At 43.3% G+C, this 22,406-nt stretch overlaps 1 protein-coding gene across 1 annotated transcript in view; it reads left to right on the forward strand.

The window, feature by feature from the left end:
• The first annotated feature begins 1,833 nt into the window (after window positions 1-1,833).
• Window positions 1,834-22,406, forward strand: part of sema4ba (sema domain, immunoglobulin domain (Ig), transmembrane domain (TM) and short cytoplasmic domain, (semaphorin) 4Ba) — a 55,239-nt gene continuing 34,666 nt past the window's right edge. Inside the window, exon 1 of the mRNA XM_079500666.1 lies at window positions 1,834-2,071. The gene's annotated coding sequence lies outside the window, so the exon portion shown is untranslated. The remainder of the gene's footprint in view (window positions 2,072-22,406) is intronic.

A 22,406-nucleotide genomic window follows, 5' to 3' on the forward strand; every position in this document is an offset into this window, starting at 1 on the left:
GGGGGGGGGGGGGAGGTGGGGGTAGTCATTCATGGTGTGTGTGCCTACCTTCGTTAATTACAGAATACATTTTAAGATTCTAGTTATTACACACCGAGCCCTCCATGGCCAGGCACCTCCTTATCTCTCTGACCTGCTCCAACCGTATGTGCCCAGAAGATCACTGAGATCCACATCACAGGCTTTGCTGGTTGTCCCTCAGACAAAAAGAATAACCAAAGGCGATCGAGCCTTTGCAGGTTTTGCCCCTAGGCTATGGAATGAGCTCCCACTCCACCTAAGAACTGTGGATTCTGTGGACATTTTCAAAGGACTGTTGAAAACTTTTTTAAACAGGCCTTTCCATAGCCGGCCTGGTTAAATGTTGATTGCTTTATTTTTACTCTACTTTTTTTTTGTCTTACTTTATTAGTGATTTAGTCCTTGACTTGTTTTATTGACTTATTTTATTGTCACTTTGTGACTGTAATTGTCTGTGAAAGGTGCTCTATAAATAAACTTTACTTACTTACTTACTTCCCAGTGCCCCCCTGAGTGCCTCCCCAGTGCCCCCCTGAGTGCCTCCCCAGTGTTCCCCTGAGTGCCTCCCCAGTGTCCCCCTGAGTGCCTCCCCAGTGCCTCCCCAGTGTGCCTCCCTTGTGTCCCCCCAGTGTCTCCCCAGTGCCTCCCCAGTGTCCCCCAGTGTCTCCCCAGTGCCTCCCCAGTGTCTGCCCAGTGCCTCTTGTAGTTGAGGACCCCTGTCCTAACCTATGTGACTATGTCCCGATGTTTAGAGTACCAATAGGGGGTGCTGTTGCACCACTCGCTTCAGACTGGTCTGATTTTTAATGACCACTAGTTGGGAAACTAACTAGTTCATTAAGCGACCTGGTAATGTATGATGACATCAATGTCAGTTACTGGGAAGTCGGATGTCAAGAACTTCCACAGAAAGGGAAAGTGAACCGGATTAACTTGTTGAGTCTATTAGGAAATGTCAAATGTGCCCATATAATCATGCAATCGCATGTGTCTGCTATCTATGAGTTTAATATGGAAGGTTAAGAGAATAGAGTAAGGGCAACCATGGGAAAGAATAGCTCCGGACGACTAGCATATGCCAGTTAAATTACTGACTGTTAAGGGCTTGATTTAATTCACCTCAAATTAACAAATTTGATATTAATTTTAATATCCCCTCACCCAACACAACAGTCCCCAGGTTGATTCTTAGTCAGGGTGGTGGTCCCCAGCCCAGGTTGATTATTAGTCAGCGTGGTGGTCCCTGGTTCACAATCAGTTGAAAACCCCTGACTAGGCCAATCAATCTCAATCTCAATATTGACTTTTTTAAACCAAAATATAAGTGTATAGGATTGTGGTGCTTTATATTCTAAATCTAATAACTAGTTAACCCATGTTAATGAGGGTCATTTGAAGTGCACTGGTTGTCAGCCTGTGTGTGTCACACCTTTCTGTTCTGCATATACAGTATTACCTACTGTAGCAGTTTGAAAGTACAGTATGTGTGTTATGGAGGTAATGAATGAATGCCCACAGACAGAGCTAAATACACAGATAAATCGTGTTAACTCTCAGCGATACAGATAGTTAGATTTGTATATAGACATAAGTAAACTCCCCGTGGTTGTGTATATCCACATCTGCCTAACTGCCTTAATTGCTCAGTGTAGAGGGAGAGAGCGAGAGAGCGAGAGAGAGAGAGCCAGAGAGCCAGAGAGCCAGAGAGAGAGAGAGAGAGAGAGAGAGAGAGAGAGAGAGAGAGAGAGAGTCTACTCTACTCTACTCTTCTCTCTCTCTGTGTGTGTGTATGTGTGAGGGGTGGGGCTAGAAAGCAGAGAGTGGCCAGAGGCAGGCAGCACTATGACAGTGTGTCAGAGCGAGCTAGAGAGAGGGAGCGGACTCAGACACGCACAGTGCAGGCAGCTAGAGCTTTAAACCCTGTCACCTCTGTTTTGGATAAGCAACTGGCTCTTTTTGGGAGGGAATATTCCATCTCAGTCGTACAAAAGGAAAGGTTGTTTAATGGCATACCTGAAGAGAAGTCTTGAACCTGTGTGGGACTGACTGAGTAAGTATAGAAGCTATCCTTGTGTTCATTATCTATGCTGTGCCTTGGCTATTATTAATCATTGATGTGATGGCGTTGGAGTTCTGGTTACCTAGTGAAATCATGTCTGTCGTTTTCTGTTGAAATGTGCTAAACTTTTTCCCATGGCTAAAGGCAGTATGAGGTTTGTTGTTGGTCTTTCTAACCAGGGCAGAGTGTGTGAGTTCATGTGAGACAGCCCTCCTTTCTCTCTCCCTCCAGTAGTCTTTATCACAAGGTGATACCAGGCAGGGGGTGATTATAAAGTGTGTGTGTGTGTGTGTGTGTGTGTGTGTGTGTGTGTGTGTGTGTGTGTGTGTGTGTGTGTGTGTGTGTGTGTGTGTGTGTGTGTGTGTGTGTGTGTGTGTGTGTGTGTGTGTGTGTGTGTGTGTGTGTGTGTGTGTGTGTGTGTGTGTGTGTGTGTGTGTGTGTGTGTGTGTGTGTGTGTGTCAGCTTGCCTGTGTGTGTGTGTGTGTCAGCTTGCCTGTGTGCGTGTTCGCTACCCTTGCATTAAGAGATATTGGCTTTGGATTTATTTTCTGTGGAAACACAGCTATTTACCTGGGTGTGTTCACACTTTAAGACCTGCTGGCTTGTGTGTGAGGCTGAGCACCTCTGTTAATACAACAGAATAGCAGTGGCGTTAACTTTCCAACTGAATCTGGACGTCTCATTCTGCAGCTCATTTGAGCCAGTGCACGACCCATGAGCAATGAGCGTGAGTGCCTGGGAGCGGGACCTCTCTGGCCACACACAGGAGTGAACCAATGTGGCAGCCAGTGCACGGCATACACATCCCATCCAGTGTTGCCATGTCTGCTTATTATAACTGACTTTGGCCTTGTTTTTCTGTAAAGTTGCTTCTAAATATTGTTAGTTGCACGCAGGCTTGTTTGTGTAGTTGCTTATTTGGGCTTGCTTCCTAATGTTGTACCAGTGGTTCTCACGTATCATACTTTGTTGCTTGCTGTTTTTAAAACTTTTTACCTTGAAAATCACATTTGTTAATCTAAGTTGGCTTTCATCAAATCTGAATATAAAGAGAGAGTGAAATGAAATCAAGTGAAAATGTTTTATACTCTTGGCAATTGGCTGTGTGCAGTTTTATGAGTGAGCCTGCTGTGAACGTTCGTAATTGTGATGCTAGCAAAGGGCTGATGATACGAGCCTGGCGGTGGGCCGGGGCAGACGAGACGCAGGGAAGAAAGGCTTCAGGTGTCCAGCCTCTACTGCTGCCAACATCATAATGGGACCAATGCCTGCCAAAGACGTGTGGGGGAGGTATTACTCTATCAGTGGTTACTAAATAGAGACCATAATTGATACTGTATTAGGTTTATGAAGAGTTCAACAAAACATTACTGTCCTATTTGTTTTGTGGTTGGATGGGATCGGACGTAAACAGATTTTGCTTGCTTTCTCCTCTTCATTATGCAGACAAAGTTAAATGTATGGTACAGTACACGATGAGTGAATATTTATTTAATTACCTCATTACAATAATTTCAGGTTTTATCATTTGATTGTTTTATGCTGTCCATTCAGAGGCACCTGTCAAGAGGGCAATCAAAGTAATTGTCTTATGACGCCAGGAACGTGAAGGCCAGCCTATCTGATACTGTGGCTGTTGTCTATCCTGTCTAGCGTGCAGTTGGACAGCTGGATGTGAGAGATAACCCTCCCAAACAAGCTCACACACACACACACACACACACACACACACACACACACACACACACACACACACACACACACACACACACACACAGATTTAGATGATCAACAAACACCCAACAACATTGTATTAAAGAGGAGCTTTCATGGGTTATGCATTATTTATTTATTTATTTTCCTTTTAAAAGAGCGGGACTTTCTCTCGAAGTAAGGAGGCGGAATAATGGACAGCTCTATCTCCGAGAGAATCTCAGGAAGAACAGAGAGAATACTGTTAGACTTGTTACATACATGGCGATTCCTCTCTCTGTTGTAGATTTCGAAGGAGAACAGCCTGGCTTTGCTGATGACCTTGCTCCGGTGTTTTCTTTTGGTTTGATCCACAAAGAAAACAGCTGGCTACAGCATTCTGGGTAGCGGGGCCTTGACAATGAGCTGCCTGTATGATGCTGTCAGAATGAGTTTGGCTTGTTGGTAAAGGATGGTGCCCATTATATCAATAGCTGAAATCCAGACCCCATCAAGATAATATTAACAGTCATGAGAGGGAAATGAAAATATCCCGTTTATGATGCGTCATGACCTGGAAAAGGTGCTTCCGTTGGATTTGTTGAGTTGTCATAGGAAACGTCTAGTCTAATTACTGTGCACAAGTTTGGCATAAGCAACCTTGATGCGATGCCTTGTCTACATTCCATGTCATTGCTTGTAGATAATACCTTGAAGGATGCCTAATTAGCACTGCTGCTTAACTAATTTCACTACAACTGAATCACTGCTGCTCAATGAAACACAATGTCACTGGTATACTGCTGTGAATGATATATCACCACTGTTGAGAAAGATCAGCAAAGAAAAACTGTGCTTCTGGGTTATGAAACAGAAGAGTGAAAGCAACAGACAACCTGTTTCTAAAGAAAGAGAAAGAAAGAAAGAAAGATGCATGACATTGCTGTATCACCGCATAATCCCTTACCCTGGCCCCATGAGCACATGTTTCCAATCATTGTCAGCATATATCCCAGGGGCATTTACTCCGCATTAGACTTCATCTGTTTATATAGGCAGGTTGACTAACCAATCCACCCCCCCCCCCCCCCCCCCCACCCTAGTTGTGTGTGAGAGGGAGAGAAGTATTTGTAAACATGCTTGCTTGTACTTGCTTACAATGTGTGCTAGCGATTACCCTCATAGGCTGGTTGTCTGATGTGTGCATTGCTGTCAATTGGATCACAATTTCAGTCATGCAATTAGTTATGCTAGTGAAATCAAGAAATGTATATAAACTTCAGTAAAAACATAGCGTATCACCTCAAAAGACCCATTTGCTCAAGTTCATGTATTGCCAACAAAAATGTGCTGGCCCCAGCCCATAGAGTATATAAAGGATAGAGACCGAATGGAGCGTTAGCCCCGCCCCCCCGCTATTCATTTCAGTGGAAGTTGCTCAGTGGCGTTTTGAAGCACCCGGTAGACTTCTGGAAGTATAATGATAACTCAATGGCTCGAGAAGTTTAGCCTAGCCCAGCCCCGGACCTCAATTTTGAGGTCCGGGCTTTTCACGTGACGTCATGAACGTCCGTCCACTTCCATTAAGTGCTGCAATTCCACATTTCGCCAGTAGGTAGTGGCATCTTCAACGTTGGATAGCCTTACTGGGGGCTTGCCCCAGCCCCCAGACATGAGATATAAGTCCTAGTAGCTGGGTCCCAATTCGTCCGAAACTAACAAGATCATGCACTTTTTTGATTTTTAGCATGGTTTTAAGGTTTTTAAAAACCATCGCAAACGAGTTAGGCTCGCCCCCTAGTGGTCTGTTTGCAATGAATCTAAATTTAAAGTATATGGTTAAAAACCAAAATAATTGATAAAAGAGATTTTCCAATGGATTCTATTAGTATTGGGTATGCTAAATAACATACTAAAAATATTTTTCAAGATGGCGTCCACGATGGCTGCCGTGAGCTTAAAATGCCTATAAACTGGGATTTAATAAATAAAAAAATCATAACAATTATGCACTTGGTGACAAGTTTTTCATTTTTGGTATGGTGTTAGGTCTAAAACTTGTCACCAAGTGCATAATTTATATGATTTTTTACATATTAAATCCCAGCTTTATAGGCATTTTGCAGCTATCGTGGACGCAATCTTGAAAATGATGCCTTTCCAGAAGTTATTATTTCCTACATGTTTATTATGTTATTTGGCATACCCAATACTAATGGAATTTAGTCTTTTTCTTTTATCAATTATTATGGTTCTAAACCATATACTGACCCCTTTAACATTGGATTCATTGCAAACAGACCACTAGGGGGCGAGCCCAACTCGTTTGCGATGCCCATACCCAAAAATCAAAAACTTGTCACCAAGTGCATAATTGTTATGATTTTTGTATGTATTAAATCCCAGTTTATAGGCATTTTAAGCTCACTGCAGCCACCGTGGACGTCATCTTGAAAACGATGCCTTTTCAGAAGTTATTTTCCCCCAATTTTTTTGTATGTCATTTAGCATACCCAATACTAATAGAATCCATTGGAAAATCTACTTTATCAATTATTTTGATTTGTAACCATATACTGACCCATTTAATTTTAGATTCATTGCAAACAGACCACTAGGGGGCGAACCCAACCCGTTTGCGATGGTTTTTGAAAACCTTATAACCATACCTACCACCATGCCATAAATCATGTACCTACCACCATGCCATAAATCATGTCACCAAGTGCACGAGTGCAATGTCACCAAGTGCACGATTTTAACGAACCCGTTGCAGGACCCAGCAACCCAGCAATTCTTGAGAACATAGGCTTCAAAGGGTGAACAGATTATATAAATAGATTGAAGAATCAAACTATTGTCAAATAAATCCTAATTTTGTATGGCTGTTTTATGTGCCATAATGTGGTACATTGTCTTTCAAAGGTCAAATCTGAAAAAAGGGGTTTGCAGCAGTAATTATTTTATTCATAACATCCCATTCATTGGGACGTCTTTTGAATAAACTGTCTTCGCTGTGGCTGTGGAACTTAGCGGAGGGTCAGAGTGTCACAGTGAGAGAGCTTTTGTGTCTCGGCGCGCTCGACCAAAGCGAGCAAGAAAAGGGTTAATAGTTGGGACGAGAGGGGGTGGGCTGTCCACTGGAGTGGCCAGCCACTTGTAACCCGAAGGTTAAACACAGGCCTTCGGGGAGTTCTTTTTACTGTGTACTCACTGATGGGAACTCTCTGTAAACATGCATTCTGGGAGCACAGCAGTTGCCTATGTCTATTCCCAGTCCAGCACAGTGCCATGACATGGGAAATGACTGAAAAGATGGAAGGGGGCCAGATCGTTGTTGTTTACTGTGGCATCTCAAAGAGCCCTCAGAACTGCCCCTATAAGATGTGCACAAAAAACAGCACGTACTGTACTGCTGATGCCACAGCTTTGCTTTTTCTGCGCAGGTCCTTATTTTAACTGTACACAAGTCTGTGGAATGGCTTCGGGAAGACGTGGGGTATTGTTTACACGTGTGTCAGCGTTTGTTCTCGTATGTGTGTGTGTGCGTGTGCGTGTCTGTGTCTGTGTGTGTGTGTGTGTGAACCGCAAGATTGTCCTTTTGGTGGAGGGCGCGGCGTCCGTCACCCTTTACTTCACACCTGTTCTTCTTGCATGTCCATGTTGTTACGCCACATTATATACGCTTCTATTTTAAACGGTAGCCGCCGGTGCTGGAATGTGGACATCCATCCACATGCCTGTTCCCAACGCCGGACGGACCAGCTAAAAGAGGGTACGCGCCGTCACGTACCTCTGCGAATGTGTAGGAGGTTTTTCGTTAGCCGCGTGGCTATATGTTTGTGTGCTTCCTGTCGTGAGTAAGGAGAGCGGGGCTGATTAATGGAACTAGCCTTCAGCCCAGCTTCAGTTAGCAGCCTGCCCCCCCCCAGCCCAGCCCAGCCCCCACCTTCCCCTGTTGTGATTTGATATCTCTGAGCATTCCAGGTGGTGCCCTTTACTCTACTAATGGCGCTACTGACCTGCTCACACATTCCAACTCCAGGCCGCTGATCACACACTGCTAATTGCTTCACTACAAAAACGAGCCGAGCTTTCTTCTAGTATCACTTGCATCGTAAAGTGATGAACTTTCTGAATAGGGACATGCACAGTGCACGGGTGACACACACACACACAGACACACACACACACAAACACACACACACAGTTGATGTACAGTGTCATATTCATGCTAGTGTATAGGGTCCCCCTACAGGCCTTGACAGAGTCCGTTTTTGCCTTGCGGAGGGGTGAGTCAAAAGCACACAAAAACGCAACGTTGTAATTTTGTCCTTACATAGTCCCCGCGTGAGGAAACGGAAAACACGGTTTGTTGGTCGCGTCTGTAAAAGGCCAAATTGTCACCAAATGGAAGCATAGGATATGATAAATTATACACAGCTATCAGAGCTTGTACACACTGTTCTCTGCTGTAATTCTGCTGAGTTCTCGTCTGAAAACCAGGGCTGGACTGGGTAAAAAATCAGGGCTAACATTTGGCCCAAAAACATATTAAAGCAAGGGGGGGTGGCCCATTCATTGGGCGGCCCACTGCCCACTGGACATAATGTCAATTGGCCAGTCCAGACTCCAGGCCTGATGATCACCGACGAGTTTGCAAAGCAGTGCTTCGAACGATGATGTCATGTTGTCTTGTTTCTCAATGTGATATTTCCATGCCGATCGTGTTTACGTTTACAACTCAATGTGCCATAGAGTTATAAAGGATAAAGGGCGGATTGCCCCACCCCTTTCTATTCTGAAAGTTGCCCCTCTTTCAAGAAAGAGGGGCCGAGCAAAGGTTGCCAGGGGTACTTTTGCTCTGCTTGCGTCGAGGACCGCTCTTGCGCTCCTTGCGTTCGCGTTGGATTGGGGTTGGTAACCAGACCGATGGATCATGTAAGGGATGGACTGGAGGGGAGAAATTTCAATCACCCTCCATTGCTTAGTGCTTCTTGCGTCGATTACGTTCGACTCTGTAAAGCACTTAACACATGGCACTCCGTTTACAGATACGCTTACTTTCAAAGGACAACAATGGAAATAAGCTCTTGAGCTGTGTTGTATTGTCCTTGTGACAGATGTACAGTTATGTATTTATGCATATGCATTTTCTCAATAAAGATGTCACTCAATGAACCAATTCTATTGGCTTTGGGCATGCATAGTGGAGAATGTTGGCAGTTGTAGTTCACATCATGTTGCTTGGTGACACATTGTGACGAATTACTTAAGCTTAAGTCATGGAAAGATAAAATCCAAAATCATTAGAGTGCAGGTAACTTACAGTATATTGTGTGTGTAAGAGTCACTTATTTAAATTTGTAATTGTCACCCAGTATATGGAAAGACGTGATGTGCTACTCTGCTTGTCTCTCCGGGTGAGCATGAAGCAGGCCAGAGCTGGAATGTTTTACAACCACTCGCCCCAAAGTCAAAGGCGTTCCCAACTCTTCCTTTCTTATGGTAATGGAGGCAAGACTTGACTTTAGTTACCCTTGAGTTAGGTTATCATATGACAGCATATGACCCAGTTATTATAGCAATATAGTCTGCAGACATTCGTCTTCCTGCACACCAAAATGATTTGATAGCATACTGTATCTTTTCGGTGATACTTATGCTTCTAACATCTAATGGGCGACATGAAGACCGAGAGGGAGGTTAAATGTAATAGTGCCCAGGGTAGGATAAGACGGCAGCAGTCAAAAGGCTTCCTGCAGCAGCCAGGCCTATACCAGTCAGGCTGGCAGGGCAGATGTTTTTAGGTGAGAGGCACAGTAGATAGTGCAGTCTGAATAATTCATCAGGTTGGATCGAAGATGTGATATATTAAGACACAGTGCGATACTTCCTGTGGCCCTATCCCGTGCTTTCTCTGTGGTGTTGAGGAGGGGCTTGCATGGCTCAAATCCCCGCGTCTTCCCTTTCTTCCTGGCACTTGTCCACCAGCATCTGGGCAGTCTGGAAGACGGTTATGGATACTCTGATTCTGGGGTCTAGAGAGGGCCTCTCTAGACATCTGGAGAGGCCGAAGCTGCTTATTAGCATGCAGGTATCTGCTCACAAGAACTATCACAGTTGCTCTGTACGGCTTTCAGAGTCAACCTGGTCTAATTTGCTCAGGTAACGGGTCCATTCATACATGTGTTACTGTCTGGAATATGTGCCGTGTAAAAGCCAACTCTCCATGGACTAGTTGGACTATTTGGCGTGACATGGTGCATTTCAAGTTAATTTCACAACAAACCACTTTTGACGAACCTCTGTGGCCAGTATGCAGAAGGATTCTATAATTACGAGTACTTCATGAAGGATTCTTTGAAGAAATTGTGTTGTTTGTGTCTGAATCTTGTCCTTTTGAGATTCATATTTGCCTGCTTTCGTTTCCGCCGATGACTTGGTTTACTTTGGGCTAAGCAGAAATAAAGTGTTCAAGCCTTCAAACCATAGAGTTATAAAGGATAAAGGGTGGATTGCCCCACCCCTTGCTATTCATTTAGATGAAAGTTGCTCAGTTGTGTTTTGAAGCACCCGGAAGAACTACTTCCGCATTTTTTCGATTTGGACACCAAAATGTGGTGTCCAAAATGCGGAAGTGCTGCACGGGGTTTCCTCATGCTAAATGCGGCGGCCCGCCTGCATTCTCAGCTCTGACCATTAGGGCCCAGCGCTTCAACACTGGCCAGCCTTGCTTCAAACCAATGAGACGAGTTAAAACGATAAATCATGTTTGAAATATATAAATATTCTAAGAATAAGAGAACTAGGATCAGTGAACAAGTCACTCAAACATTTTAAGACATGAAGAGATATGAGGTCATGCCCTCCTTCAGTGACACATTTTAGATTTATTTATTTAGAATTATTATGGTTATAATGTCTAATTCACTCTCTTTAATGTTTTATTATTTAAACCTGGACAAGACTGTTTCGTATTGGAAAGAAGTCATAACTGCCAGGTGCAACAAGCTCTTGTAACGCCCGTTTTTGTTCATTTCCGACGTTCTGTTGTTGGTTCACTCACTGTTTTGTTATGGTTTTCCTCTAGCTCCAATTGGCTCATAACATTAGCTTCTGTTGCCAGTACCACTCGCTCCTCGTTGAGGTGTTCAGAGTATGGGTTTTTATGCCGTTCAGACTATGGGTTTCATGGGTAAGTCTCCCATTAGCTTAGAGGCAGCCAATCATTAAAAAGTGTCCACTACGGTCGTCTTTACGTCGTCAGTAGTGGTGCGTGCGTGCCAATTTAGTCCAGGTGCTTAAGCACCTGGCAAAAACTGCACGTTACATTTCAGCAGCACACTGTGGCTCGCTGACTTGCTCCAACCCCTAAATTGTGAAATTAGGTGAATGTGTGCGAGGCCATGCTATGTGGGCTCTGATATCACAATGAAGAGGCTCAGCTTTCCTCTTAACAGATCATTTCACCTCCATCGCTCTGTGACATCGGCCCTCACCTTCACGCAGCCAGCCGCAGGGACTACGTGTACGTGTGTGTGTGTGTGTGTGTGTGTGTGTGTGTGTGTGTGTGTGTGTGTGTGTGTGTGTGTGTGTGTGTGTGTGTGTGTGTGTGTGTGTGTGTGTGTGTGTGTGTGTGTGTGTGTGTGTGTGTGTGTGTGCACAAAAAGAGGTTATGAAGAAGTATTTTATGGGTACTTTTGAAGATCACTAGTACATCAAATATCTGGTAGAAGAAAGCTTGCAAGCACTTTACTTGCTGTAATGAGATGTTTTGCATTGTACCTCACACAAGCCTCACATACTAGAGTTGAATTTAGCACGTCTTCATAGTGATAGTTAAACAAAGCATGTGACATAAGATATCTGCCCGTATACCTGCAGCCAACTGCACTGAACTCTGTCATCTGATAGGCTGCTAATCCCCTTATTATGCCTGTCTGGTTAAATAGAGCAGTCAGTCAGCCTTTAAATCACCAGCCAACTGATCGATGTAAACTCCATAACTTTACAGTGTACACAGCTCTGTGTGGAATGACTGAAATTTCAAGGAGATGTTCAAAACATTGTGTTAACTTTAGGCCTAAAATGGGTGTTATATCAGTGTGATAAATTGGAGTTGCATGCATGAAATGTGCTGTGATATAGGACCCATGGCTTGGCATATTTGAGAGCTTGAGTGACGGGAACTCATCTCCCCCCGTCTGGTTTGTGAATTAGGCTGCCCTCATAGGTCAAATCTGGTTGTCTAGGACGTAGGATGTCAATGACTGGAATTTACCCTAAATATCTGGATTGTAAAGGATTCAGAACATGGCTTGCATAACTGGGATACCGATGCCAGCCAAGTGACTCCTGAAGATTTGGGGTAAGGAATGTGCAGCCTGCTATTGATCTTGGCTAAGTGAGGTCACTGCATGTGGGGGGTGTGGGGGTGAGGGGCTGCCCCAAAGTCAGACCCCACATGAAGGGGACAGCCCCTCTCATGCAGTCACTCTTAATGCAGCATATCTGTGAGAGAAATCAAACTGGGGGAGTCTGGCTGCTGCTTGATATCGAACCCGTTAAGAATGCCATCAATGCATTGAAAGGGACTAAATAACGTTTAATCAGATCATTGAATGCTCTCAGTAGCCGTTGATGACCTACCAAGATCTCAGTAGGCATTCTGTGCGGTTGATCACGGCTACCAGCGACGTGTTGTCAACTGACTACGTGGCCGGTTAAAATTTATGAGGTTAGGGGACTTGAGTGGCTGGTTAAGACTGAGGTTAGGGTTAGAGTTAGGATTATATTTTGTGTTAGGGTTAGTAACGTCGGACAACACATGTCGTTGCTGTCAAAATAGTAGCCATGATCAACGCAGAATGGAGCCTACTGAAATTCACAATATAGCGTTTCGTGCTGGAGACTTGTTGCGGTAGGTCAGTAGACAAGTCTACTGCAGCATTCAATGCTCTGATTAAACGTGATTTTGTATGTCAGGACTGTAGCCAGAGTTGAGGAAACAGCCGGTACAACCACAGGCGTCGGCATGACAAGAAGGTCTCTCCATGTTTGTTGCCCCCAGGATCAGTTGTACAGTAGACATTATGACAGTAGTAAGACATTTGCATATTCTTATCACTGTGAAGGCATTCAGTGAAGCCGATTTGGAGGAGAATTATCAGACCGCCAATCTTTTGCACTTTCACATGCTTTAGAATTCTCTCAAAATGCTTGGAGAGCATTTTTTTTGCCATCAGCGGCACACAACACAGCCTATTAATATGCTGAACATGGCCTGTCTACAAAAGAGAAAAATGCTTCAATTTAATGGCACCTTCAGGTTTGTTAATATCGGTCCTATCATGAGCACTGTATGTAAACAATTGCCCCTCCATTGACTACACACCACACAATAATTGCATGTAATAAACCACTCAAAAGGTGCATCACACAGATAAACACCAAAGTAGGCATTTGTGGGGGTTTTTAGAGGCAGCTGCTGTGCAGAGTAATATCATTTGCAGTGCTTCACGGGGACAGTTATAGAAAATACACAGTTATACAAAGATGTGAGATTAGTTAGGACTATAGAATCTTAATGTGACGTTTTCACGTCGCGACGTTTTCACGACTTTGGGCTAGTTGTCCTGTAACATAGCTTAATATTCATAGTTGCCCGTTGATTTATAGTTTGGGCTTTTTTCTGAAGTGTAGTTGCTTATTTGGGCTTGCTTTCATGATTCATTTAAAAAATAGCTGATGTAATAGGGCTCAAGCAGTGAAACTGGTTGCTTCTTTTGGATTTGTTTTCATAGACCTGGTCGCTTGTTTCACTCACAGAATCGCTTCACACCAAAACAAACAAAGATAGCATTATTTTCTCTAGTCTTGCTTTGGAGTTGATTTGGAGACTGGAGTTGATTGATTGGTATTACATATATATATTAATTGAGAGTTGATATTGAGAATATGGTATCTAGTTCACACACTACACCAGTAGTCAGCCCTGAAAAATGACGAGCAGACTAGAAGTCCACTCTACAGTGGAGCATTTACCCCCCTCATCACGACAACATGGATAGGGTCGCTCCCGACATCGGCAACCGACATGTTCGGTTCTTCATCAACGGGTTCCGACGCGTCGATAAGGCGATATGGACGGCAAGCGACGGGAGCTTCTCGTCGGGAGTCTCCTGCAGACACGCTCGTGACTCTTTCAAACTGGCCGACAGCCAAACGTGGAGGTAGCTTAAGTATAACTTAGGCTTCAATCTCTGAGCCATAAAAGACTGTCGGTCACAGTTTGAACAATCAGAACTGTTCTAGTGTGTCGAACTAGAAGGTTCCAGCTCAGTCTCTTCCTGGCAACGGGTTGAAGTGCCATTGAGCTAGACACTGAACCCCTAACTGCTCCTCAGTGAGCAGGTTGCCACGTCTTAAATGGCTATCTCCTCTCTCCCCTTGGATGTGTCATGGGTGAACAATTTGAGTGGCTGTAAGACTAGAAAAGCACGATATAACTGCAGTCCATCTGCAATACAAATAGAATATTGTTGTAGACTTCCCAATGTGCTCTGTGTGTCGAACACATCTCTCTGCACTAGAAAAGCACTGCCAAGCTTGCCATCCTACGTTAAACTCTTTGTTTTATGTTGAGCACAGCGATTTTCTGACAAACACATTGGGAAGTCCTGTCAGATTTCCACATGCCCACCTCACAATATAATTATAGCATTTAGGTTAAATATTGGTGAAGGTGCCCTCTACAGTGTCAATTTACCAAGAAAATGTTTAAAATGTACCCTTTATAGGTCCATCTGGGTCCATTTGTATACTCTCTGAGTTAAATCAACACTATGGATTTGACTGTGTAAGTAAGGCATGTCTGTGGTCTGTGTCATTGATGAGCGGGCGTCCTGAGCCTTTTATCAGTGTCACACAGTGATGGATGTGTTCAACCCGCTGCCCAGTGGCCAGTGGGGATGTGTCAGTGTGGAAAGCCTCTAAGCTAGTGGAATGCGTTCACTCGTGCAGCCTCTTGCTGGGGACATCAAGGGAGAACAGCCACGCTGCTTTGTTTACAGCATTTCAAGAATGCCACACCATCCTAATCGATTGTGAGGCAGACAAAGGTTTCAATGCATTTTTAGTGGAGTGAATAGAATCCATGACTCGACATGGGGAAGAAATGGGAACATAGCCAGGCGAGGCCCTTATTAATTCAAATGTGTAATAAATACTGTGTAGTCATACTTTCTACCAGGCCAAATTCCTATTTTTGAGGGGCGCCAGCCCCTCCTATACACAGGTTTAATGTTTGTCTTTAGTTCAATGTTTGTTTTGTAAACGCATTGACAATGAAGGGAAAATTTACATCATAATGTGTCATTTACGTCATATTGTCTCTTTATTGTTAATGGCGTTTAATGTTTGTGTTTGCATCGTTTGTTTTATATCACCATTACATCACCTAATCAACATGAGTTAGACTTTATATTAGCGCCCCTCACTTCACACGGGTGTGATTTTTAACATGCACTCTAATCCACAGTTTGGGGTAAATAATGCTTAAGAACTAACTTAAGTCGGGTCTTTGTTATGCCTTTTGCTTTTATCCAGGTGGTGTATCATGCCTATTGATCTATTTTTGTCCTCCTTTTCTAAATAAATATAAAACAAAATTACAAAATAGTCATTATATGCTGAAGGTTAAAACTTAACACATGTGTGCATTATTTTGACAAAGGAAGATGTTTGCATAAGAAAGACTTGATGCTTAACTTTCTATTTACTTCTGAACACTGTTCAATACAAAAGCTGCTTTTAATATGTAGTTGTTAGATTACACAGCAGTATTTATATACAACACTGTAATTACAGTAAAGTAAGACATTTGAATTCAACATTATTCCAGCAATAGCTACACCATTGTGTAGATGGCTTCTGTAGACTTACAGTACCTATCACATATCAAGTCAACACAGCAACAAAACAGGAACGGGAGACAAGATTTTGCAGCGTTATCACCTCTCACCCTATCAGGGTCAATATTTCACAATGGTGAATGCAGAAGGAATTATTGGGTGAGATAAATCCAAGCGAGCAACAAGTGTTTCAACGGGCCTGACCTACTTACAGCAGCCAGACCTTCAACAAATCCTCACCTGTGACGTTGGGATCCCTCATAAAAACATCAGCACATGATATCTTTAACAGTACACAGAAAAGATGAACCTTCAGGAACACTATTACATTTAACTTGCATGCTTGCAAGTATGGCTTAGGATTTTTATTCCTTGTTTATCTTTCAGTATGTGTAGCATGTGCAAATCTGAAGTGGCATTATAAACCTGTCGGAAAATATACCAAGGCCTTTGTCTGTCTGTGACCCTACAAGGTTATAGAAAGGAAAGTGTGAAGTCAGTGGCCTGGAGGTAACTAGAGTGAAAGCCCCCCATCCCACTTATGCCATGGAAAAAAGAAATGGAAAGACAACCCCATACTGTAGTCTCGCTGCCATATGTGAACCTCATCATATGCACATCTCATCATCACTAGCCGACGATATATGGCACGTGGCGAGCCAATGAGCCAGGCAGGCTGACGGAAAGTCTGTAGAAATAGCTGTGGGAGATAGTGGTCTTTTCCTAGCGCCGCTTCCTGTCCCAGTACTGCATGTTCAACATTATGTGAAGTGCTAATTGCTGTGACTGCATGTGGAGCGTCTCTGACAGCTCCAGCAGCCAGGAGCCTTAACAGAGTCTTCTGATGGAAGTGTTTTGACTCTTCTGGCAGCTGTTGGTGGGGGGGACTTGCACTTACTTGCACGTGATGTCAAATTCTCCGTCATGTACAGAGATGGGGGATAATTATAATCATTGATTTTTATATCAATGATTAGCAGTGGCTCAGGGGTAGAGTGGCCAGATGGCAACCGCAAGGTTGCCAGTTCGAACCCGGGCTCCCCCAGAGTTGGTGTCAAAGTGTCCTTGAGCAAGACACTGAACCCCAAATTGCTCCCGATGTGCAGGTTGGTGCCTTGCATGGTTTCCTCCGGTGTGTGTGTGTGTGTGTGTGTGTGTGTGTGTGTGTGTGTGTGTGTGTGTGTGTGTGTGTGTGTGTGTGTGTGTGTGTGTGTGTGTGTGTGTGTGTGTGTGTGTGTGTGTGTGTGTGTGTGTGTGTGTGTGTGTGTGTGTGTGTGTGTGTGTGTGTGTGTGTGTGTGTGTGTGTGTGTGTGTGTGTGTGTGTGTGTGTGTGTGTGAGTGAGTGAGTGAGTGAGTGAGTGAGTGAGTGAGTGAGTGAGTGAGTGAGTGAGTGAGTGAGTGAGTGAGTGAGTGAGTGAGTGAGTGAGTGAGTGAGTGAGTGAGTGAGTGAGTGAGTGAGTGAGTGAGTGAGTGAGTGAGTGAGTGAGTGTAATGCAATGCACAATCAAACAAAGAGAATTTCACTTGAAACAAAACACACCAAGTGATGTGCAATAAATTATTTTGTTGGTTGAAATAAGATTTTTATTCCATACAAGCTAACATAATTGCATAAATAAAAACACTTGAAATTAACGCTCGCTCGTCAGTCAAATCTTTTTCAAAACATTGCTTTGACAGTTTAACTCTATGTCATTATTACTTATTCTCACTGCAGAGCCTCCGGCATTGGCAGCAATTAAGAATGGGAGCAATAAGCAGTAGGCTTAATATCCTGCTAGTATTCACATTTCACTGATATGAAAGCAAATGTCAGGGCAAATTATTTCCCCCAGAAAAATGGAAATAAATTCTCAGGAAGACACAAATAGTGTCGACTGCAATCAAAACATGTGAGCTTGTAGGTCTGTTATTTTCAGCATGTGACTCATACGCTTTATTGTGCGATATTCAGTCTATGATACACTTGCATGTACTTTTTCCAGGAAATGGAATGACTCAGTGAATCAGGCTAGAGCCATTTTCTGTATCGATTAGGAACAATGTAGATGAAGGCGAGGAGACATTTTTAGATTTTTATGATGTCTGATGATGATGATTTTATTTTTTAAATTAGACTGGATTTGCTAGATGTAATAACTTCCATTCTGAAGCTTTGAACACAGTTCCTTTTTCAAGTTTTATTCTTTTCGTTTTTTACCTAGTTGACCAAGCATTTTTTACCTGCATTTGTGTGAAAGGTAAAGAATCTCAATGTTGAAGTGTTTGAGTGTATCAAAGGAGAAGAACGGGAAGTCTCTGTTCCTGTGGAAGTATTGTCCGTGCTACAGTATAGAGTATAGGCCAGGTCAATTGAACCATTTCTGTTCCTTTTTAAAGAACACCCATTCCACCCAAGAGGGATGTCACCAATGCTATTAATCCCCTGAGGGGGTTCTCTTCTGGACTCCCCTTGCGGCTGACCTCACAGCATTGTTCTCACACCATCCAGAACATTGAATGCTTTATAAATGAAAACAAAAACATCTGAATTTCATTTTTTTCATGTTACGAAGCAGACATTTATGCCCTCAGGTGTTGTGGGTATAGTTGTTCCTCTCCACAATACAGGGTGTGATAACGGAAATAGGCCACAAATAGGCTACTTCCCAGAAGTAGATCAATTTACACTGGTGTTAAACTAAACTGAGTGTAAAAGATGGACCCGTAAGGGTTACCGTTTACATTCTAGAGGTTGAATTAACACCCAGGAATTTGTTAAGTGCAAGCTTATTCCACTTCTTCTTGTCAATCCCTCCGTGAATCCCTCCGTGTTTACTATGCCATGAAACTTTATTCATGAGTCATGACAACACATGAAAGGTTTTCATTTGGGTTTATACTCTCAGAAGTGTTTTGACACGGAGATTTGGCTCTAGTACCAGGAAGGAAAACAAAAAGAAACTGCAAAGTTACTCACACACTGGAGAGCTAGTTAAATGCACTAGACAGAACTGTTCAAGTAATAAAGATCTCATTGCGACTCTAAAAAGGGACATCCGTCGGGTGAGATTAGCTGCTCTGGTGGGACGGCTGTGCCCACACAAGAACCAGAGAAGAATACATTTGAGTTGGATGTTAACAGAAGAGCCTTTTTGCCAGCAGCGACGTGAAAGCCTTTTTGCTTATTCTTTGCATTTCAGAGAAGTGAGAAAAATCCATGTGCTGTTTCAGGTCACTATTTAGTTTTAACACTTTTGGTGCCAGTCTGAAGAGGTGTGCTTTCACCCACCTCTACCCTGATAGTGATGATAGCAGGCGTCTCGGCAGACCTTGCACAGCTACTTTACATTTCATCAGCGAGCTGCTTCTGCTGGCTCCACATCTGTTATGGAAATTTTTGCGCAGAGGAGAAATGGAATGAAATAGAATGGAATATCGTTCAAATGTTTTCACTACTGAGTGCTGGTTGATTTTGGGCAGTTGTGAGGTTTCAGAGACAGATGCGGTGAGATGTTCCCGTCCACTTTCACTGCAGTGGCTGATGGCTTCAAATTTGAGACATTTGTATCTAGTCGGTGATTAAATTAACCTCTGACCATGTGTCAGAAGCCCCAGTGGTAAAGCGAGCTTGATGAATTTAACCCCCCTAAACCTTAAGTTCAAAATGTCCCCTATCTCTGTTCAATAGTTTAATAAGATTTTAATTAGGCAATTAAAAGTCTTTGAAATAGCATATGGTCATAATTACAGCTGGGCAGTTCACTCAGGGATGAATGAGCCATTAATTACTCCTAGCTGGGTCTGGGGACTTGCCTTAAAACGGGCAGAGTGAGAAAGACGCAGACACGTTTTTTCTTTTCTTTTTTTCTCAGTCACCTAATCACAAATACAGGGTATAGAATTTCCATATTGTGGGAGGGACTGGAGAATCACTCAAACAGGAATGGCAATGAATGTAGGTTAGTGTGGGCAGTTCCTGGCAGTTCCTAAAAGATGTTGAAATTACAGGAACTCGCTTCGTCATTTTAGTCACTTTGTCACCGATACTTGAAGTCCTTGCAAGCTATTATATGACTCACAGATCGGTATCCTTAGAATTGGATGAATGAATGGTTGCGAAAGAACCTGAGCGACAGCGTCCACACTTCCGCTCTGACATGCCAGTGAATCAGTCACTCCATCCATGTGCTCCCTTGCTCTCCCAAATTAAAGCCCCTCCTGACAGATGACATGCTCCACATCTCACATCTGCTCCACACTTCTGAGGGGTCCTTCAGCAGGCAAGGAGTGGCAGAGGGAGGTGTTGATCCCTGGTTGAAGGCCACATCTGGGAGCATGTGGCCTAGGGGCCTGCCCAGGTGGTGGTATAGGTGGCCGGTTTGTGAGTGTTTACAGGTGGTTTGTAGCAGGCAGCAGGCATGCCAAGAGGCCTTATTTATCACTCGACAGTTTTCCGGTCAACGGGCAACAGTGTGTGTGGAATTCAGCCCTGACCCATCCCTCTTTACTCAAATGACAAACCCTAATGGCCATGCCACCTGTTTCTGCATTGTAAGCACCGCTGTTATATATACACATAGGTTCGCGTGTGTGTGTGTGTGTCAGAGACTTACAGTAAGTAGCAATGCCTGTGCTGTCACTTTTTTCCATTCAATGATATACTATAGGCTAGTACTGTATACTGTTTTATACCAGCTGTAATACAGGAACTGACTGATAGAGTGGGGTGGGGAATTTCCCTGTTTGGTAAACATGAAGCTTACTTCCTGTTACTGTGTCCGTCTCCTCTTTGGGGCATTCTTACATTGTAGGAGAGATAAAATCCAAAGGTTTACACTGAAATGTACATTACCTCTTTTCAACACGTTTGAAAGCCTTTAAAACTGAAAGCACTTGGAATGTGTCATTCTGTTTTGTTCTAAGTTTATCATATCTTTAAAACAATCTATGCCAGGTTCGAGAATTCTCGTATATAGAGCTTAAACCCGCCTGTGCCAAAACGAGAATTCTCATCTTTTGTTGATTTGTATGAATCCAGAATTAGTACTCTTATATTTAGCGGGTGATGGCTACTCCGTCACTAGGCAAGACTTGCTTCCGCGTTGTGACATCATTGACATCCAAAAACTCTGTTCACATGTATTACGTGTGCTATATTTAGCTGTGTGTCATGGGGTGGGTTCACGAGGTCTTCTTCGCAGCCTTTTTTCGTGCATTCTGTTGGCACTGGCGCCAGAGCGCCGGGGGCGATGGTGGCCTCAAATGTAATTGTCAGGAAGGTGGTAAGAGATGGATGTTTAAATCACTTAGAGGAACTCAAAGCTTGTTGCAGATTCATGGTGTTCCTTCAAAAGTTCTCGTCCTCACAGCCCTGCTAACTTATGAGTCTGTTTTATCGCAGCTATGTGTGAATGAAGCAGTTTATCAGGTGTGCTAGCTTCCCTTCTTATTCCTAGGCAGAGCTTTACACGCACATTTAAACAGAGGGAAGCAACAATCACTTGATTCATGGTTTGCCTATGCCCAATTAATTCTTCGCCCTGCACGAACGGTCAAAATTGTTGCTGTTACTCATGCAAACGATGGGCTGGTGAGAAAACCCCTTTGCATCCTCACTCAGTTAATAATAATTGTGCCAGTCCAGTGTCAGTCTTTTTGGCCAGTGGTTCTCAAGACACAATGGTGTGCCTTGGGATTTTATGACAACCAATGTGACTGCAAATTCTGTATGCAAGTTGATGTTATGAATTATCTTTTAACTTACTATATGATTACTTTTATCATTTTCCAATACCTATTTTGGGAATATCTTATAGGTGATAAGTTAAAATGTTTATTTATTTATCATTAGTTTGACTATACACATATTTCAAAAGTAGCAGATCTGCAAGCTCACAACATGATTATCTACTGTATAGTTAACACTATGAATACTGCCATGCCTTCATTTAAATGTTTACTTATAAACTGTTTGAAAACAACTGCTCTACCCCCACCATCAATCTGAGAGATGGCAATGAATACAACCAACATACGTCCTACTGGAACTGGTGATTTTATGTAGAATCATAAAAAACGTTTTAACCACCAAGGTCCATTAAGTTCCATTTGTACACTCTCAGAGTAAAAGACCACTCAGGATTTTACAGTGTAGTCAATAAAGGGATGATTCAGTACGTTGCTTATGCACCATGGAGGAGAGAGCAGTGGAGTGCAGAGTTGCATATAGATTGTGTTGCGGTCAGAGGCGCCCTTGTTCTCTCTTTCACACAGAGTTGATCTCTCTGTGTGGCTCCGTTGAATTCAGCTTTATGCTAAAAAATAAGTATTTTCTTTTCTGTATGACACACCAACCCAAAATGTATTGTATGCTGTCCTCGCTACATGTTGGTAAAGTGGGGCACGACTCCAAGTAGTTTTCACATAAATATTGCTGTAAGCGCGTATGGCTTCCCTCTCTGTTGGTGGGACATCTATCCACCACGGTTTGGACCTCTGCGGCAGCCACCTGCCAGCACTGGCCCCTGGAAGCATTGGCTGCTGGTCAAGCACATTTATCTAGCCTTTGAGTTTGGAGTCTTTGGGGCTCAGAAATCATAAACCCATCTGCCACCACATTAATTTGCCTTCATTGTAGTGATCATAGGCATTCTAATGAATATCCATGCAATACCAGGGATATACAGTAGGCTAGTGTATGTATGTACATTATGCACTGGGGCAGATGTTTTTCTTTA

Source organism: Electrona antarctica (genome assembly GCF_951216825.1).
Source record: "Electrona antarctica genome assembly, chromosome: 5".
In the NCBI taxonomy this organism is placed as follows: domain Eukaryota; kingdom Metazoa; phylum Chordata; class Actinopteri; order Myctophiformes; family Myctophidae; genus Electrona; species Electrona antarctica.